The sequence below is a fragment of the Ranitomeya variabilis genome, chromosome 4 (assembly GCF_051348905.1).
Source record: "Ranitomeya variabilis isolate aRanVar5 chromosome 4, aRanVar5.hap1, whole genome shotgun sequence".
NCBI classification, from domain to species: Eukaryota; Metazoa; Chordata; class Amphibia; order Anura; family Dendrobatidae; genus Ranitomeya; species Ranitomeya variabilis.
Genome location: NC_135235.1, coordinates 315,688,959 through 315,709,607, shown reverse-complemented (window position 1 = coordinate 315,709,607; position 20,649 = coordinate 315,688,959). Strand labels below are relative to the sequence as shown.

General features: G+C 36.4%; 6 non-coding genes across 6 annotated transcripts; all 6 read right to left on the bottom strand.

Moving 5' to 3' along the window:
• Positions 1 to 6,419: 6,419 nt before the first annotated feature.
• On the bottom strand, positions 6,420 to 6,492 carry TRNAF-AAA (transfer RNA phenylalanine (anticodon AAA)). Its single transcript has one exon. It is a non-coding gene; the product is annotated as a tRNA-Phe (tRNA).
• Positions 6,493 to 12,623: 6,131 nt separating this feature from the next.
• Positions 12,624 to 12,696, bottom strand: TRNAF-GAA (transfer RNA phenylalanine (anticodon GAA)). Its single transcript has one exon. It is a non-coding gene; the product is annotated as a tRNA-Phe (tRNA).
• An 897-nt stretch (positions 12,697 to 13,593) lies between these two features.
• TRNAL-CAG (transfer RNA leucine (anticodon CAG)) lies at positions 13,594 to 13,676 on the bottom strand. Its single transcript has one exon. It is a non-coding gene; the product is annotated as a tRNA-Leu (tRNA).
• A 4,251-nt stretch (positions 13,677 to 17,927) lies between these two features.
• On the bottom strand, positions 17,928 to 18,010 carry TRNAL-CAG (transfer RNA leucine (anticodon CAG)). Its single transcript has one exon. It is a non-coding gene; the product is annotated as a tRNA-Leu (tRNA).
• Positions 18,011 to 19,055: 1,045 nt separating this feature from the next.
• Positions 19,056 to 19,128, bottom strand: TRNAF-GAA (transfer RNA phenylalanine (anticodon GAA)). Its single transcript has one exon. It is a non-coding gene; the product is annotated as a tRNA-Phe (tRNA).
• An 897-nt stretch (positions 19,129 to 20,025) lies between these two features.
• Positions 20,026 to 20,108, bottom strand: TRNAL-CAG (transfer RNA leucine (anticodon CAG)). The gene has a single exon. It is a non-coding gene; the product is annotated as a tRNA-Leu (tRNA).
• Positions 20,109 to 20,649: the final 541 nt, after the last annotated feature.

The window sequence follows — 20,649 nt, the reverse complement described above, 5'->3', positions numbered from 1 at the left end:
GGTAATCAAATATGAAATTAGACTTACCGGCAATTCAGTTTATAGAAATCTCCCAGAACAGCCCCATAGGATGTGGAGTCTCCGCCCTAATAGGGAAAGAGAACACAAAGAGTTGAAATAGTCACGCCCCATTGACCGCCCGCAGTATTTTTATAGTGCCAAGACAGTTAACATATGCACATAAAAACTATTTCACGGTCCTAGAGTTCCGTTTATAGACGACAATTTCAGATTCACCCCAAAGACTCCCAGGTAGTGGTAACTTTGGGATCAGGTGTTTTAAGGCCCATTGCTAAGTTTGGTTTGATCCCCATCATGACTGAGAATCTGTATAGTTTCCTGAAAAGGTGATGTCAGAAGTGGGATTTGAACCCAGAGTCTGCAACCTGAACGCAGCGCCTTAGACCGCTCGGCCATCCTGACTTCTTGTGGATTCTGTGCCTTAACTCTTTCCAAGTTAGTCAGCAGAAATATGACCAGTAATTGTCATTGAAAATTATTTTAAAATATTTAATATTACAGTTTTTATTTCAATACATTTGTTTAAACTATTAGTTATCAAGCCTATTTTGAGCTAAATGGCCAAGCCCCATTTTAAAAAAATATGACTTTTATCACTGTATGCAGTAATAACTCTGGAATGCTTCTACATATCCCCGTAATTCTGAAAGTGTTTTTTGTGACACATTGTACTTTACATTAACTGTAAATTTAGGTCAATATATTTTTAGTTTTTTTCTGTGAAAATATCTAAAATTTGTTTAAAATTTTGAAATATTAGTCATTTTTATTCTTTGACTGCTTATATCCTTAAACCAACTTGTTGCACCACACAAAAATGTAAATAAATAGCATTTTTCATATGTGTACTTTTTGTCAGCATTCACTTTCAAACCTCCTTTTATTTTGTTAGGATGTTAGAAATGTTAGATTTCTCACAAAATGCGGTGATGCACCATATTTCTTCAGAATCTACTGTTTGGCCACACAGCAGGGCTTTGAAAATAAGAGCGCTATTTGGATTTTGGAATGCAGATTTTGCAAGAATAGTTTGTAGGTAAAATTTGCAGAGTACCAAAAGTACCAAAACAGCAGAAACCCCCCCAAAGTGACCCCATTTTAGAAATTACTTCTCACAATGAATTCATATACACCACAGCATTTCATAGTCAAACATACATGGTTGAAATCATTCAGCTAGTGTCTGATACATGCTTTCTTTATCAGCTATCAGGTTCCCTTTAAATCCTCTTACAGCTAAGTGAAATGGAAATAAACAAAACAGAGGAAAAATTACAAAAAAATAATAATTTGCTCAAATGGAAAAGTTCCCATTTCTCATCTTTTTAACATTTTATTTTCTGTAGATAGTTAAGATTTTTAGGCCTTTTACATTTTCTTTAAATAATCAGTCCACGTGCTTTGTTTATTTTCTCCTTAAAATGTAAAGAATCAAGAAAAATGATGTTGTCGAAACCCGGGACCTAACCAGGGACCTTTAGATCTTCAGTCTAACGCTCTCCTGTCTGAGCTATTTCAGCCAAACACAAACAGCTTTAGGAGTGCTAGACACTTGGCAAATGTCAAGCGAAACCCCTGAAAGTAGATATTTTTATTTTTGCTTTGACTGGTTTTTGCAGCATGATTTCTATTTGAAACTCCTGCTATTTTGTTGTACATATTTAATAACTTTAATTAACTCTTTGTGAATGAGTAGAAAAAAACAGCAATTTTGACAGAGATTTTTTTACATTTTCAATTTGACTCCATTCATCAGGTTCATTCAAACCCTGTGTTTGTGAGACAGGTGATGGTTGCACATAAAAGACAATGTGCATATATAATGTTACATCAAGTTTTATTTGTTATTAAATGCAAATAATTGGAGCAAAAAAGGAGACAACAATTTAGAGAAAATATTTTAATGATTGTTAACTTTCAATGTGAAAACATTTGTCCCAAAATGTGCTGAAACTTAGATGTCAGTATCGCATGTGCATTTCAGACTTTAAAACTATGATTACCTACTTTTTAAGCTTTTGTTTATTAAGTATTTTTATGGTCTATTGATGAATGAGGTAATCAAATATGAAATTAGACTTACCGGCAATTCAGTTTATAGAAATCTCCCAGAACAGCCCCATAGGATGTGGAGTCTCCGCCCTAATAGGGAAAGAGAACACAAAGAGTTGAAATAGTCACGCCCCATTGACCGCTCGCAGTATTTTTATAGTGCCAAGACAGCTAACATATGCACATAAAAACTATTTCACGGTCCTAGAGTTCCGTTTTTAGACGACAATTTCAGATTCACCCCAAAGACTCCCAGGTAGTGGTAACTTTGGGATCGGATTTTTTAAGGCCCATTGCTAAGTTTGGTTTGATCCCCCTCTAATCAATAATTGACTGAGAATCTGTATAGTTTCATGAAAAGGTGATGTCAGAAGTGGGATTTGAACCCACGCCTCCAAGAGAGACTGTGACCTGAACGCAGCAACTTAGACCGCTCGGCCATCCTGACTTCTTGTGGATTCTGTGCCTTAACTCTTTCCAAGTTAGTCAGCAGAAATATGACCAGTAATTGTCATTGAAAATTATTTTAAAATATTTAATATTACAGTTTTTATTTCAATACATTTGTTTAAACTATTAGTTATCAAGCCTATTTTGAGCTAAATGGCCAAGCCCCATTTTAAAAAAATATGACTTTTATCACTGTATGCAGTAATAACTCTGGAATGCTTCTACATATCCCCGTAATTCTGAAAGTGTTTTTTGTGACACATTGTACTTTACATTAACTGTAAATTTAGGTCAATATATTTTTAGTTTTTTTCTGTGAAAATATCTAAAATTTGTTTAAAATTTTGAAATATTAGTCATCTTTATTCTTTGACTGCTTATATCCTTAAACCAACTTGTCGCACCACACAAAAATGTAAATAAATAGCATTTTTCATATGTGTACTTTTTGTCAGCATTCACTTTCAAACCTCCTTTTATTTTGTTAGGATGTTAGAAATGTTAGATTTCTCACAAAATGCGGTGATGCACCATATTTCTTCAGAATCTACTGTTTGGCCACACAGCAGGGCTTTGAAAATAAGAGCGCTATTTGGATTTTGGAATGCAGATTTTGCAAGAATAGTTTGCAGGTAAAATTTGCAGAGTACCAAAAGTACCAAAACAGCAGAAACCCCCCCAAAGTGACCCCATTTTAGAAATTACTTCTCACAATGAATTCATATACACCACAGCATTTCATAGTCAAACATACATGGTTGAAATCATTCAGCTAGTGTCTGATACATGCTTTCTTTATCAGCTATCAGGTTCCCTTTAAATCCTCTTACAGCTAAGTGAAATGGAAATAAACAAAACAGAGGAAAAATTACAAAAAAATAATAATTTGCTCAAATGGAAAAGTTCCCATTTCTCATCTTTTTAACATTTTATTTTCTGTAGATAGTTAAGATTTTTAGGCCTTTTACATTTTCTTTAAATAATCAGTCCACGTGCTTTGTTTATTTTCTCCTTAAAATGTAAAGAATCAAGAAAAATGATGTTGCCGAAACCCGGGATCTTTAGATCTTCAGTCTAACGCTCTCCCATCTGAGCTATTTCGGCCAAACACAAACGACTTTAGGAGTGCTAGACACTTGGCAAATGTCAAGCGAAACCCCTGAAAGTAGATATTTTTATTTTTGCTTTGACTGGTTTTTGCAGCATGATTTCTATTTGAAACTCCTGCTATTTGGTGTACATATTTAATAACTTTCATTAACTCTTTGTGAAAGAGTAGAAAAAAAACAGCAATTTTGACAGAGATTTTTTTACATTTTCAATTTGACTCCATTCATCAGGTTCATTCAAACCCTGTGTTTGTGAGACAGGTGATGGTTGCACATAAAAGACAATGTGCATATATGATGTTACATCAAGTTTTATTTGTTATTAAATGCAAATAATTGGAGCAAAAAAGGAGACAACAATTTAGAGAAAATATTTTAATGATTGTTAACTTTCAATGTGAAAACATTTGTCCCAAAAGGTGCTGAAACTTAGATGTCAGTATCGCATGTGCATTTCAGACTTTAAAACTATGATTACCTGCTTTTTAAGCTTTTATTTATTAAGTATTTTTATGGTCTATTGATGAATGAGGTAATCAAATATGAAATTAGACTTACCGGCAATTCAGTTTATAGAAATCTCCCAGAACAGCCCCATAGGATGTGGAGTCTCCGCCCTAATAGGGAAAGAGAACACAAAGAGTTGAAATAGTCCCGCCCCATTGACCGCCGGCAGTATTTTTATAGTGCCAAGACAGCTAACATATGCACATAAAAACTACTTCACGGTCCTAGAGTTCCGTTTATAGACGACAATTTCAGATTCACCCCAAAGACTCCCAGGTAGTGGTAACTTTGGGATCGGATTTTTTAAGGCCCATTGCTAAGTTTGGTTTGATCCCCATCTAATCAATAATTGACTGAGAATCTGTATAGTTTCATGAAAAGGTGATGTCAGAAGTGGGATTTGAATCCATGCCTCCAAGAGAGACTGCGACCTGAATGCAGCGCCTTAGACCGCTCGGCCATCCTGACTTCTTGAGGATTCTGTGCCTTAACTCTTTTCAAGTTAGTCAGAAGAAATATGACCAGTAATTGTCATTGAAAATTATTTTAAAATATTTAATATTACAGTTTTTATTTCAATACATTTGTTTAAACTATTAGTTATCAAGCCTATTTTGAGCTAAATGGCCAAGCCCCATTTTAAAAAAATATGACTTTTATCACTGTATGCAGTAATAACTCTGGAATGCTTCTACATATCCCCGTAATTCTGAAAGTGTTTTTTGTGACACATTGTACTTTACATTAACTGTAAATTTAGGTCAATATATTTTTAGTTTTTTTCTGTGAAAATATCTAAAGTTTGTTTAAAATTTTGAAATATTAGTCATTTTTATTCTTTGACTGCTTATATCCTTAAACCAACTTGTCGCACCACACAAAAATGTAAATAAATAGCATTTTTCATATGTGTACTTTTTGTCAGCATTCACTTTCAAACCTCCTTTTATTTTGTTAGGGTGTTAGAAATGTTAGATTTCTCACAAAATGCGGTGATGCACCATATTTCTTCAGAATCTACTGTTTGGCCACACAGCAGGGCTTTGAAAATAAGAGCGCTATTTGGATTTTGGAATGCAGATTTTGCAAGAATAGTTTGCAAATAAAATTTGCAGAGTACCAAAACAGCAGAAACCCCCCCAAAGTGACCCCATTTTAGAAATTACTTTGAACCCACGCCTCCAAGAGACACTGCGACCTGAACGCAGCGCCTTAGACCGCTCGGCCATCCTGACTTCTTGTGGATTCCGTGCCTTAACTCTTTCCAAGTTAGTCAGCAGAAATATGACCAGTAATTGTCATTGAAAATTATTTTAAAATATTTAATATTACAGTTTTTATTTCAATACATTTGTTTAAACTATTAGTTATCAAGCCTAGTTTGAGCTAAATGGCCAAGCCCCATTTTAAAAAAATATGACTTTTATCACTGTATGCAGTAATAACTCTGGAATGCTTCTACATATCCCCGTAATTCTGAAAGTGTTTTTTGTGACACATTGTACTTTACATTAACTGTAAATTTAGGTCAATATATTTTTAGTTTTTTTCTGTGAAAATATCTAAAGTTTGTTTAAAATTTTGAAATATTAGTCATTTTTATTCTTTGACTGCTTATATCCTTAAACCAACTTGTCGCACCACACAAAAATGTAAATAAATAGCATTTTTCATATGTGTACTTTTTGTCAGCATTCACTTCAAACCTCCTTTTATTTTGTTAGGATGTTAGAAATGTTAGATTTCTCACAAAATGCGGTGATGCACCATATTTCTTCAGAATCTACTGTTTGGCCACACAGCAGGGCTTTGAAAATAAGAGCGCTATTTGGATTTTGGAATGCAGATTTTGCAAGAATAGTTTGCAGGTAAAATTTGCAGAGTACCAAAAGTACCAAAACAGCAGAAACCCCCCCCAAAGTGACCCCATTTTAGAAATTACTTCTCACAATGAATTCATATACACCACAGCATTTCATTGTCAAACATACATGGTTGAAATCATTCAGCTAGTGTCTGATACATGCTTTCTTTATCAGCTATCAGGTTCCCTTTAAATCCTCTTACAGCTAAGTGAAATGGAAATAAACAAAACAGATGAAAAATTACAAAAAAATAATAATTTGCTCAAATGGAAAAGTTCCCATTTCTCATCTTTTTAACATTTTATTTTCTGTAGATAGTTAAGATTTTTAGGCCTTTTACATTTTCTTTAAATAATCAGTCCACGTGCTTTGTTTATTTTCTCCTTAAAATGTAAAGAATCAAGAAAAATGATGTTGCCGAAACCCAGGATCGAACCAGGGACCTTTAGATCTTTAGTCTAACGCTCTCCCATCTGAGCTATTTTGGCCAAACACAAACAACTTTAGGAGTGCTAGACACTTGGCAAATGTCAAGCGAAACTCCTGAAAGTAGATATTTTTATTTTTGCTTTGACTGGTTTTTGCAGCATGATTTCTATTTGAAACTCCTGCTATTTTGTTGTACATATTTAATAACTTTCATTAACTCTTTGTGAATGAGTGGAAAAAAACAGCAATTTTGACAGAGATTTTTTTACATTTTCAATTTGACTCCATTCATCAGGTTCATTCAAACCCTGTGTTTGTGAGACAGGTGATGGTTGCACATAAAAGACAATGTGCATGCATAATGTTACATCAAGTTTTATTTGTTATTAAATGCAAATAATTGGAGCAAAAAAGGAGACAAAAATTTAGAGAAAATATTTTAATGATTGTTAACTTTCAATGTGAAAACATTTGTCCCAAAATGTGCTGAAACTTAGATGTCAGTATCGCATGTGCATTTCAGACTTTAAAACTATGATTACCTACTTTTTAAGCTTTTGTTTATTAAGTATTTTTATGGTCTATTGATGAATGAGGTAATCAAATATGAAATTAGACTTACCGGCAATTCAGTTTATAGAAATCTCCCAGAACAGCCCCATAGGATGTGGAGTCTCCGCCCTAATAGGGAAAGAGAACACAAAGAGTTGAAATAGTCCCGCCCCATTGACCGCCTGCAGTATTTTTATAGTGCCAAGACAGCTAACATATGCACATAAAAACTATTTTACGGTCCTAGAGTTCCGTTTATAGACGACAATTTCAGATTCACCCCAAAGACTCCCAGGTAGTGGTAACTTTGGGATCAGGTTTTTTAAGGCCCATTGCTAAGTTTGGTTTGATCCCCATCTAATCAATAATTGACTGAGAATCTGTATAGTTTCATGAAAAGGTGATGTCAGAAGTGGGATTTGAACCCACACATCCAAGAGAGACTGCGACCTGAACGCAGCGCCTTAGACCGCTCGGCAATCCTGACTTCTTGTGGATTCTGTGCCTTAACTCTTTCCAAGTTAGTCAGAAGAAATATGACCAGTAATTGTCATTGAAAATTATTTTAAAATATTTAATATTACAGTTTTTATTTCAATACATTTGTTTAAACTATTAGTTATCAAGCCTATTTTGAGCTAAATGGCCAAGCCCCATTTTAAAAAAATATGACTTTTATCACTGTATGCAGTAATAACTCTGGAATGCTTCTACATATCCCCGAAAATTATTTTAAAATATTTAATATTAGTTTTTATTTCAATACATTTGTTTAAACTATTAGTTATCAAGCCTATTTTGAGCTAAATGGCCAAGCCCCATTTTAAAAAAATATGACTTTTATCACTGTATGCAGTAATAACTCTGGAATGCTTCTACATATCCCCGTAATTCTGAAAGTGTTTTTTGTGACACATTGTACTTTACATTAACTGTAAATTTAGGTCAATATATTTTTAGTTTTTTTCTGTGAAAATATCTAAAGTTTGTTTAAAATTTTGAAATATTAGTCATTTTTATTCTTTGACTGCTTATATCCTTAAACCAACTTGTCGCACCACACAAAAATGTAAATAAATAGCATTTTAATATGTGTACTTTTTGTCAGCATTCACTTTCAAACCTCGTTTTATTTTGTTAGGGTGTTAGAAATGTTAGATTTCTCACAAAATGCGGTGATGCACCATATTTCTTCAGAATCTACTGTTTGGCCACACAGCAGGGCTTTGAAAATAAGAGCGCTATTTGGATTTTGGAATGCAGATTTTGCAAGAATAGTTTGCAAATAAAATTTGCAGAGTACCAAAACAGCAGAAACCCCCCCAAAGTGACCCCATTTTAGAAATTACTTTGAACCCACGCCTCCAAGAGAGACTGCGACCTGAACGCAGCGCCTTAGACCGCTCGGCCATCCTGACTTCTTGTGGATTCTGTGCCTTAACTCTTTCCAAGTTAGTCAGCAGAAATATGACCAGTAATTGTCATTGAAAATTATTTTCAAATATTTAATATTACAGTTTTTATTTCAATACATTTGTTTAAACTATTAGTTATCAAGCCTATTTTGAGCTAAATGGCCAAGCCCCATTTTAAAAAAATATGACTTTTATCACTGTATGCAGTAATAACTCTGGAATGCTTCTACATATCCCTGTAATTCTGAAAGTTTTTTTTGTGACACATTGTACTTTACATTAACTGTAAATTTAGGTCAATATATTTTTAGTTTTTTTCTGTGAAAATATCTAAAGTTTGTTTAAAATTTTGAAATATTAGTCATTTTTATTCGACTGCTTATATCCTTAAACCAACTTGTCGCACCACACAAAAATGTAAATAAATAGCATTTTTCATATGTGTACTTTTTGTCAGCATTCACTTTCAAACCTCCTTTTATTTTGTTAGGATGTTAGAAATGTTAGATTTCTCACAAAATGCGGTGATGCACCATATTTCTTCAGAATCTACTGTTTGGCCACACAGCAGGACTTTGAAAATAAGAGCGCTATTTGGATTTTGGAATGCAGATTTTGCAAGAATAGTTTGCAGGTAAAATTTGCAGAGTACCAAAAGTACCAAAACAGCAGAACCCCCCCCAAAGTGACCCCATTTTAGAAATTACTTCTCACAATGAATTCATATACACCACAGCATTTCATAGTCAAATATACATGGTTGAAATCATTCAGCTAGTGTCTGATACATGCTTTCTTTATCAGCTATCAGGTTCCCTTTAAATCCTCTTACAGCTAAGTGAAATGTAAATAAACAAAACAGAGGAAAAATTACAAAAAAATAATAATTTGCTCAAATGGAAAAGTTCCCATCCAATGGGGCAGCGGATGCGTTGAAAAAACAGCATCCGCTGCACCCGTTGTGCGGAGCTTACAACGCTAGCGTCGGTACGTCGGCCCGACACACTGCGATGGGCCGAGTACGACGCTAGTGTGAAAGTAGCCTTAGGCTTCTTTCACACTTGCGTCGGTACGGGGCGGTCGCAATGCGTCGGCCCGATGTACCGACGCACGTTGTGAAAATTGTGCACAACGTGGGCAGCGGATGCAGTTTTTCAACGCATCCGCTGCCCAGTCTATGTCCTGGGGAAGAGGGGGCAGAGTTACGGCCATGCATGCGCGGAAATGGCTGACGCGACGTACAAAAAAAAGGTTACATTGAACTTTTTTTGTGACGACGGGGGATAAAGTTAAGGTTAGGGTTGGGGCTAAAGTTAGGGTTGGGGCTAAAGTTAGGGTTATAGTTGGGATTAGGATTAGGGTTTGGATTAGGGTTGGGATTAGTGTTACGTTTGGGATTAGGGTTGGGATTAGGGTTAGGGTTGGGATTAGGGTTAGGGGTGTGTTGGATTTAGGGTTTTGATTAGGGTTATGGTTAGGGTTGAGATTAGGGCTGTTTTGGGGTTAGGGTTGTGATTATCGTTAGGGTTGTGATTAGGATTATGGATCGGGTTGAGATTGGGGTTAGGGTTGGAGTTAGAATTGGGGGGTTTCCACTGTTTAAGTACATCAGGGGGTGTCTAAACACGACAGCCAATTTTGCGCTAAAAAAGTCAAATGGTACTCCCTCCCTTCTGAGCTCTGCCGTGCGCCCAAACAGTGGTTTACCCCCACATATGGGGTACCAGCATACTCAGGACAAATTGGTTAACAACTTTTGGGGTCAAATTTCTCTTGTTACCCTTGTGAAAATAAAAATTTGGGGGCTAAAAAAATCTTTTTTGTGGGAAAAAAATATTTTTTATTTTCACTACTCTGCATTATAAACTTCTGTGAAGCACTTGGGCATTCAAAGTTCTCACCACATATCTAGATAAGTTCCTTGGGGGGTCTATTTTCCAAAATGGGGTCACTTGTTGGGGGTTTCTACTGTTTAGGTACATTAGGGGTCTGCAAACGCAACATAACGCCCGCAGACAATTCTATCAAAGTCTGCATTCCAAAATGGCACTCCTTCCCTTCCGAGCTCTGCCGTGCGTCCAAACAGTGGTTTACCCCCACATATGGGGTACCAGCATACTCAGGACAAATTGGACAACAACTTTTGGGGTCCAATTTCTCTTGTTACCCTTGTGAAAATAAAAATTTGGGGGCTAAAAAAATCTTTTTTGTGGGAAAAAAAATATTTTTTATTTTCACTACTCTGCATTATAAACTTCTGTGAAGCACTTGGGCATTCAAAGTTCTCACCACATATCTAGATAAGTTCCTTGGGGGGTCTATTTTCCAAAATGGGGTCACTTGTTGGGGGTTTCTACTGTTTAGGTACATTAGGGGTCTGCAAACGCAACATAACGCCCGCAGACAATTCTATCAAAGTCTGCATTCCAAAATGGCACTCCTTCCCTTCCGAGCTCTGCCGTGCGTCCAAACAGTGGTTTACCCCCACATATGGGGTACCAGCATACTCAGGACAAATTGGACAACAACTTTTGGGGTCCAATTTCTCTTGTTACCCTTGTGAAAATAAAAATTTGGGGGCTAAAAAAATCTTTTTTGTGGGAAAAAAAATATTTTTTATTTTCACTACTCTGCATTATAAACTTCTGTGAAGCACTTGGGCATTCAAAGTTCTCACCACATATCTAGATAAGTTCCTTGGGGGGTCTATTTTCCAAAATGGGGTCACTTGTTGGGGGTTTCTACTGTTTAGGTACATTAGGGGTCTGCAAATGCAACATAACGCCCGCAGACAATTCTATCAAAGTCTGCATTCCAAAATGGCGCTCCTTCCCTTCCGAGCTCTGCCGTGCACCCAAACAGTGGTTTACCTCCACACATGGGGTATCGACGTACTCAGGAGAAATTGCACAACAACTTTTGTGGTCTAATTTCTCCTGTTACCTTTGTGAAAATAAGAATTTGTGGGCGAAAAAACCATTTTTGTGAAAACAAATGCGATTTTTTATTTTCACGGCTCTACGTTATAAACTTCTGTGAAGCACTTGGGGGTTCAAAGTGCTCACCACACATCTAGATAAGTTCCTTGGGGGGTCTAGTTTCCAAAATGGTGTCACTTGTGGGGGGTTTCCACTGTTTAGGCACATTAGGGGCTCTCCAAACGCGACATGGCGTCCGATCTCAATTCCAGCCAATTCTGCATTGAAACAGTCAAACGGTGCTCCTTCACTTCCAAGCTCTGCGGTGCGCCCAAACAGTGGTTTACCTCCACATATGGGGTATCGGCGTACTCAGGAAAAATTGCACAACAAAATTTGTGGTTAAATTTCTGTTTTTACACTTGTGAAAATTAAAACAAATGGTTCTGAAGTAAAATGTTTGCAAAAAAAAGTTAAATGTTCATTTTTTTCTTCCACATTGTTTTAGTTCCTGTGAAGTACGTAAAGGGTTAATAAACTTCTTGAATGTGGTTTTGAGCAGCTTGAGGGGTGCAGTTTTTAGAATGGTGCCACACTTGGTTATTTTCTATCATATAGACCCCTCAAAATCACTTCAAAGGTGATGTGGTCCCTAAAAAAAACATGGTGTTGTAAAAATGAGAAATTGCTGGTCAACTTTTAACCCTTATAACTCCCTAACAAAAAAAAAATTGTTTCCAAAATTGTGCTGATGTAAAGTAGACATGTGAGAAATGTTATTTATTAACTATTTTTTGTGACACATCTCTCTGATTTAAGGGCATAAAAATACAAAGTTTGAAAATTGCAAAATTTTAAAAATTTTCGCCATATTTCCATTTTTTTCATAAATAATCACAAGTAATATCGAAGAAATGTTACCACTAACTTGAAGTACAACATGTCACGAAAAAACAGTCTCAGAATCAGCGGGATCCGATAAAGCGTTCCAGAGTTATAATCTCATAAATTGACACTGGTCAGAATTGTAATAATTGGCTCGGTCATTAAGTACCAAATTGGCTCTGTCACTAAGGGGTTAAATCCTCTTACAGCTAAGTGAAATGGAAATAAACAAAACAGAGGAAAAATTACAAAAAAATAATAATTTGCTCAAATGGAAAAGTTCCCATTTCTCATCTTTTTAACATTTTATTTTCTGTAGATAGTTAAGATTTTTAGGCCTTTTACATTTTCTTTAAATAATCAGACCACGTGCTTTGTTTATTTTCTCCTTAAAATGTAAAGAATCAAGAAAAATGATGTTGCCGAAACCCGGGATCGAACCAGGGACCTTTAGATCTTCAATCTAACGCTCTCCCATCTGAGCTATTTCAGCCAAACAAAAACAGCTTTAGGAGTGCTAGACACTTGGCAAATGTCAAGCGAAACCCCTGAAAGTAGATATTTTTATTTTTGCTTTGACTGGTTTTTGCAGCATGATTTCTATTTGAAACTCCTGCTATTTTGTTGTACATATTTAATAACTTTAATTAACTCTTTGTGAATGAGTAGAAAAAAACAGCAATTTTGACAGAGATTTTTTTACATTTTCAATTTGACTCCATTCATCAGGTTCATTCAAACCCTGTGTTTGTGAGACAGGTGATGGTTGCACATAAAAGACAATGTGCATGCATAATGTTACATCAAGTTTTATTTGTTATTAAATGCAAATAATTGGAGCAAAAAAGGAGACAACAATTTAGAGAAAATATTTTAATGATTGTTAACTTTCAATGTGAAAACATTTGTCCCAAAATGTGCTGAAACTTAGATGTCAGTATCGCATGTGCATTTCAGACTTTAAAACTATGATTACCTACTTTTTAAGCTTTTGTTTATTAAGTATTTTTATGGTCTATTGATCAATGAGGTAATCAAATATGAAATTAGACTTACCGGCAATTCAGTTTATAGAAATCTCCCAGAACAGCCACATAGGATGTGGAGTCTCCGCCCTTATAGGGAAAGAGAACACAAAGAGTTGAAATAGTCCCGCCCCATTGACCGCCCGCAGTATTTTTATAGTGCCAAGACAGCTAACATATGCTGTTCAAAACTATTTCACGGTGCTAGAGTTCCGTTTATAGACGACAATTTCAGATTCACCCCAAAGACTCCTAGGTAGTAGTAACTTTGGGATCAGGTTTTTTAAGGCCCATTGCTAAGTTTGGTTTGATCCCCATCTAATCAATAATTGACTGAGAATCTGTATAGTTTCATGAAAAGGTGATGTCAGAAGTGGGATTTGAACCCACGCCTCCAAGAGAGACTGCGACCTGAACGCAGCGCCTTAGACCGCTCGGCCATCCTGACTTCTTGTGCCTTAACTCTTTCCAAGTTAGTCAGCAGAAATATGACCAGTAATTGTCATTGAAAATTATTTTAAAATATTTAATATTACAGTTTTTATTTCAATACATTTGTTTAAACTATTAGTTATCAAGCCTAGTTTGAGCTAAATGGCCAAGCCCCATTTTAAAAAAAATATGACTTTTATCACTATATGCAGTAATAACTCTGGAATGCTTCTACATATCCCCGTAATTCTGAAAGTGTTTTTTGTGACACATTGCACTTTACATTAACTGTAAATTTAGGTCAATATATTTTTAGTTTTTTTCTGTGAAAATATCTAAAGTTTGTTTAAAATTTTGAAATATTAGTCATTTTTATTCTTTGACTGCTTATATCCTTAAACCAACTTGTCGCACCACACAAAAAATGTAAATAAATAGCTTTTTTCATATGTGTACTTTTTGTCAGCATTCACTTTCAAACCTCCTTTTATTTTGTTAGGATGTTAGAAATGTTAGAATTCTCACAAAATGCGGTGATGCACCATATTTCTTCAGAATCTACTGTTTGGCCACACAGCAGGGCTTTGAAAATAAGAGCGCTATTTGGATTTTGGAATGCAGATTTTGCAAGAATAGTTTGCAGTTAAAATTTGCAGAGTACCAAAAGTACCAAAACAGCAGAAACCCCCCCAAAGTGACCCCATTTTAGAAATTACTTCTCACAATGAATTCATATACACCACAGCATTTCATAGTCAAATATACATGGTTGAAATCATTCAGCTTGTGTCTGATACATGCTTTCTTTATCAGCTATCAGGTACCCTTTAAATCCTCTTACAGCTAAGTGAAATGGAAATAAACAAAACAGAGGAAAAATTACAAAAAAATAATAATTTGCTCAAATGGAAAAGTTCCCATTTCTCATCTTTTTAACATTTTATTTTCTGTAGATAGTTAAGATTTTTAGGCCTTTTACATTTTCTTTAAATAATCAGTCCACGTGCTTTGTTTATTTTCTCCTTAAAATGTAAAGAATCAAGAAAAAAAGATGTTGCCAAAACCCAGGATCGAACCAGGGACCTTTAGATCTTCAGTCTAACGCTCTCCCATCTGAGCTATTTCGGCCAAACACAAACAACTTTAGGAGTGCTAGACACTTGGCAAATGTCAAGCGAAACCCCTGAAAGTAGATATTTTTATTTTTGCTTTGACTGGTTTTTGCAGCATGATTTCTATTTGAAACTCCTGCTATTTTGTTGTACATATTTAATAACTTGAAAAATCGGAGGAAACCGGAGTATAAAGGGTAAAACAAATAATATTTTGTTATAACAACACATCAGAATATATAACACATTTAATAAAGCTAAAAACAGGATGATGTGCCGGATCAGAATGGCATCACCAATGCCCCAGGGGAGGGAAAGGCTGCTCCAAGTGTAAAACTGCATTCATCAAGGCCAAGTGGTCCAAAAATATATTTCAAAATAAGCAGCAAGAGCAGCACTTACCAAGGGGTGAGATGGGGAAGGTGAGCCGGGATCACATACACGAACGCCCCAACACACGTTTCGCTATTAGGTGTGTCAGCTTTCTCAAGGGGATAGCTGAATGTACCGGTAAGGACCTTTTTATCTCATTGGTGGTAACAGTGGGGCTGGTCACATGTTGTGAACCAGCCAATTGTCCCAGCACTAGCGGCGCGTGCGCGCTGCGAGCCGCAGGTCCTGCGCCGGCCGTGGCGTCAAGCCCTACCGCGCATGCGCAGGAATATGAATTCACTGCGCAGCTGCGGCAGGCCTGGAGACGCCAAGGCAGGAGAAGGAGCCGCGGCATACACAGCGCGCACACGCACGGCTGAATGGACATAACCCACACAGCTCCCCACAACATCTAGCGCCAATGCATGGTAAATATACAGTAATGCAGAGAGAGGGCTTTCATCGTTTTCATATTCATAATTTCTTTTTCTGAGTAGAAGTAAAGATGCCCTTATGTCAGGCGCAATGTGTGGGAGACTTGAAAATCCTGCTGGAAACATCTAGGAATATGTCTGGGATAAGCGGATCGATGCCAGGATACATACAGACTAAAACATAAAAGAAGAAACAAATAAATATTAAAAACAAATATACATTATTAGGATCCAATTATATGATCCAGGGGATGCAAAATGATGGAAAAGAAAATGGGGAGTCAAATAGGCCCCAGGATATAGTAACATCTTACAGGAAAGAGGAAAAACTCAATGCCTCATTGAGTCCATTAGGGACCAAGGTGTTGAGGCGAACTATCCAATTCGCCTCATGTTGGGCTAAGAGTTTTTTGTAATTCCCACCCCTCACCCCAAGATGTAGACTTTCGATCCCTCTGATCCGAAGAGACCCCGCGTCACAATTATGGAAAGTCCTAAAGTGACGCGGGATAGTCTTCAGCTCAGAGGGATCGACCACCAGCCTGGCTGCGCCAATGTCACGGACATGCTCACGCACCCTAATTCTAAGTTCCCTAGATGTTAAACCAATATAGATGCGGGGGCAGGCACATGTGGCATAATATATTACATTACTTGTACCACACGAAATGTGCTGTCTGATCTGAAACTGTCTGAGCCCATCTGATGTCTCAAAAGTAGAAGTCCGTTCGACATTGGCGCAAGCCAGGCAGTGGCCACACCGAAAACACCCCAGGAGAGGGCCCCGAGTGCCAAAAATATTTTTAATTGGTGGAACATAATGGCTCCTAACCAGGAGATTACCTAAATTCGGTGCCCTCCTGGCTGTCATAGCGGGGAATTCACCTAGACTCTTCCCCAGGGCGGGCTCTGTCATCAAAATAGACCAGTGTTTCTTCAGGATGCCCCTCATGTTTTGCCATTCATGATTATATGTACCAATGAATCTGATGGTATCATCATTGGTATTAGTTTTCTTCCTTTTGTTAGCATATAATAGGTCACTGCGCCGAGTTCTTCTTGCCCTATCAAACCCACGCTTGATACTCCTGCGGCTATAGCCGCGTGCCAAAAAGCGGGATTGTAGGTCCACCGCTTGATTTTGGAATTTTTGGTCGGATGAGCAGATCCGTCTCATCCTAAGGAACTGTCCGACCGGGACAGCTCTGATAGTGGTAGGATTGTGTGCTGAATCTGCACGAATCAAATCATTGACAGAGGTTGGTTTTCGAAAGACGTCAGTCTGGATATATCCGGCATCGTCAACCTCCAGAGTGACGTCTAAGAAATCAATTCTTGTAGAATGGTACTGATAAGTCAATCTAATATTAAATGGATTCGTGTTTAATTGGGACATAAAATCCTCGAGCTGCCGCGGGGTACCCGCCCACATGAAAAAAATATCATCAATATAACGAAGCCAGCACAGCACATGGTCAGCGGCCCCCGCGCCCCCGTCGCCAAACAAGGATCTCTCCCAAAATCTATTTTTGCTTTGACTGGTTTTTGCAGCATGATTTCTATTTGAAACTCGTGCTAATTTGTTGTACATATGTAATAACTTTCATTAACTCTTTGTGAATGAGTAGAAAAAAACAGCAATTTTGACAGAGATTTTTTTACATTTTCAATTTGACTCCATTCATCAGGTTCATTCAAACCCTGTGTTTGTGAGACAGGTGATGGTTGCACATAAAAGACAATGTGCATGCATAATGTTACATCAAGTTTTATTTGTTATTAAATGCAAATAATTGGAGCAAAAAAGGAGACAACAATTTAGAGAAAATATTTTAATGATTGTTAACTTTCAATGTGAAAACATTTGTCCCAAAATGTGCTGAAACTTAGATGTCAGTATCGCATGTGCATTTCAGACTTTAAAACTATGATTACCTACCTTTTAAGCTTTTGTTTATTAAGTATTTTTATGGTCTATTGATGAATGAGGTAATCAAATATGAAATTAGACTTACCGGCAATTCAGTTTATAGAAATCTCCCAGAACAGCCCCATAGGATGTATAGTCTCCGCCCTAATAGGGAAAGAGAACACAAAGAGTTGAAATAGTCCCGCCCCATTGACCGCCCGCAGTATTTTTATAGTGCCAAGACAGCTAACATATGCACATAAAAACTATTTCACGGTCCTAGAGTTCCGTTTATAGACGACAATTTCAGATTCACCCCAAAGACTCCCAGGTAGTGGTAACTTTGGGATCAGGTTTTTTAAGGCCCATTGCTAAGTTTGGTTTGATCCCCATCTAATCAATAATTGACTGAGAATCAGTATAGTTTCATGAAAAGGTGATGTCAGAAGTGGGATTTGAACCCACGCCTCCAAGAGAGACTGCGACCTGAACGCAGCGCCTTAGACCTCTCGGCCATCCTGACTTCTCGTGGATTCTGTGCCTTAACTCTTTCCAAGTTAGTCAGCAGAAATATGACCAGTAATTGTCATTGAAAATTATTTTAAAATATTTAATATTACAGTTTTTATTTCAATACATTTGTTTAAACTATTAGTTATCAAGCCTATTTTGAGCTAAATGGCCAAGCCCCATTTTAAAAAAATATGACTTTTATCACTGTATGCAGTAATAACTCTGGAATGCTTCTACATATCCCTGTAATTCTGAAAGTGTTTTTTGTGACACATTGTACTTTACATTAACTGTAAATTTAGGTCAATATATTTTTAGTTTTTTTCTGTGAAAATATCTAAATTTTGTTTAAAATTTTGAAATATTAGTCAGTTTTATTCTTTGACTGCTTATATCCTTAAACCAACTTGTTGCACCACACAAAAATGTAAATAAATAGCATTTTTCATATGTGTACTTTTTGTCAGCATTCACTTTCAAACCTCCTTTTATTTTGTTAGGATGTTAGAAATGTTAGATTTCTCACAAAATGCGGTGATGCACCATATTTCTTCAGAATCTACTGTTTGGCCACACAGCAGGGCTTTGAAAATAAGAGCGCTATTTGGATTTTGGAATGCAGATTTTGCAAGAATAGTTTGCAGGTAAAATTTGCAGAGTACCAAAAGTACCAAAACAGCAGAAACCCCCCCAAAGTGACCCCATTTTAGAAATTACTTCTCACAATGAATTCATATACACCACAGCATTTCATAGTCAAACATACATGGTTGAAATCATTCAGCTAGTGTCTGATACATGCTTTCTTTATCAGCTATCAGGTTCCCTTTAAATCCTCTTACAGCTAAGTGAAATGGAAATAAACAAAACAGAGGAAAAATTACAAAAAAATAATAATTTGCTCAAATGGAAAAGTTCCCATTTCTCATCTTTTTAACATTTTATTTTCTGTAGATAGTTAAGATTTTTAGGCCTTTTACATTTTCTTTAAATAATCAGTCCACGTGCTTTGTTTATTTTCTCCTTAAAATGTAAAGAATCAAGAAAAGTGATGTTGCCGAAACCCGGGATCGAACCAGGGACCTTTAGATCTTCAGTCTAACGCTCTCCCATCTGAGCTATTTCGGCCAAACACAAACAACTTTAGGAGTGCTAGACACTTGGCAAATGTCAAGCGAAACCCCTGAAAGTAGATATTTTTATTTTTGCTTTGACTGGTTTTTGCAGCATGATTTCTATTTGAAACTCGTGCTAATTTGTTGTACATATGTAATAACTTTCATTAACTCTTTGTGAATGAGTAGAAAAAAACAGCAATTTTGACAGAGATTTTTTTACATTTTCAATTTGACTCCATTCATCAGGTTCATTCAAACCCTGTGTTTGTGAGACAGGTGATGGTTGCACATAAAAGACAATGTGCATGCATAATGTTACATCAAGTTTTATTTGTTATTAAATGCAAATAATTGGAGCAAAAAAGGAGACAACAATTTAGAGAAAATATTTTAATGATTGTTAACTTTCAATGTGAAAACATTTGTCCCAAAATGTGCTGAAACTTAGATGTCAGTATCGCATGTGCATTTCAGACTTTAAAACTATGATTACCTACCTTTTAAGCTTTTGTTTATTAAGTATTTTTATGGTCTATTGATGAATGAGGTAATCAAATATGAAATTAGACTTACCGGCAATTCAGTTTATAGAAATCTCCCAGAACAGCCCCATAGGATGTGGAGTCTCCGCCCTAATAGGGAAAGAGAACACAAAGAGTTGAAATAGTCCCGCCCCATTGACCGCCCGCAGTATTTTTATAGTGCCAAGACAGCTAACATATGCACATAAAAACTATTTCACGGTCCTAGAGTTCCGTTTATAGACGACAATTTCAGATTCACCCCAAAGACTCCCAGGTAGTGGTAACTTTGGGATCGGATTTTTTAAGGCCCATTGCTAAGTTTGGTTTGATCCCCATCTAATCAATATTTGACTGAGAATCTGTATAGTTTCATGAAAAGATGATGTCAGAAGTGGGATTTGAACCCACGCCTCCAAGAGAGACTGCGACCTGAACGCAGCGCCTTAGACCACTCGGCCATCCTGACTTCTTGTAGATTCTGTGCCTTAACTCTTTCCAAGTTAGTCAGAAGAAATATGACCAGTAATTGCCATTGAAAATTTAGATATTTTCACAGAAAAAAACTAAAAATATATTGACCTAAATTTACAGTTAATGTAAAGTACAATGTGTCACAAAAAACACTTTCAGAATTACAGGGATATGTAGAAGCATTCCAGAGTTATTACTGCATACAGTGATAAAAGTCATATTTTTTTAAAATGGGGCTTGGCCATTTAGCTCAAAATAGGCTTGATAACTAATAGTTTAAACAAATGTATTGAAATAAAAACTGTAATATTAAATATTTTAAAATAATTTTCAATGGCAATTACTGGTCATATTTCTTCTGACTAACTTGGAAAGAGTTAAGGCACAGAATCCACAAGAAGTCAGGATGGCCGAGTGGTCTAAGGCGCTGCGTTCAGGTCGCAGTCTCTCTTAGACCTTAGACCGAAGAAGAAACATTTGGGACATTTGTCCCAAAAAATGCTGAAACTTAGATGTCAGTATCGCATGTGCATTTC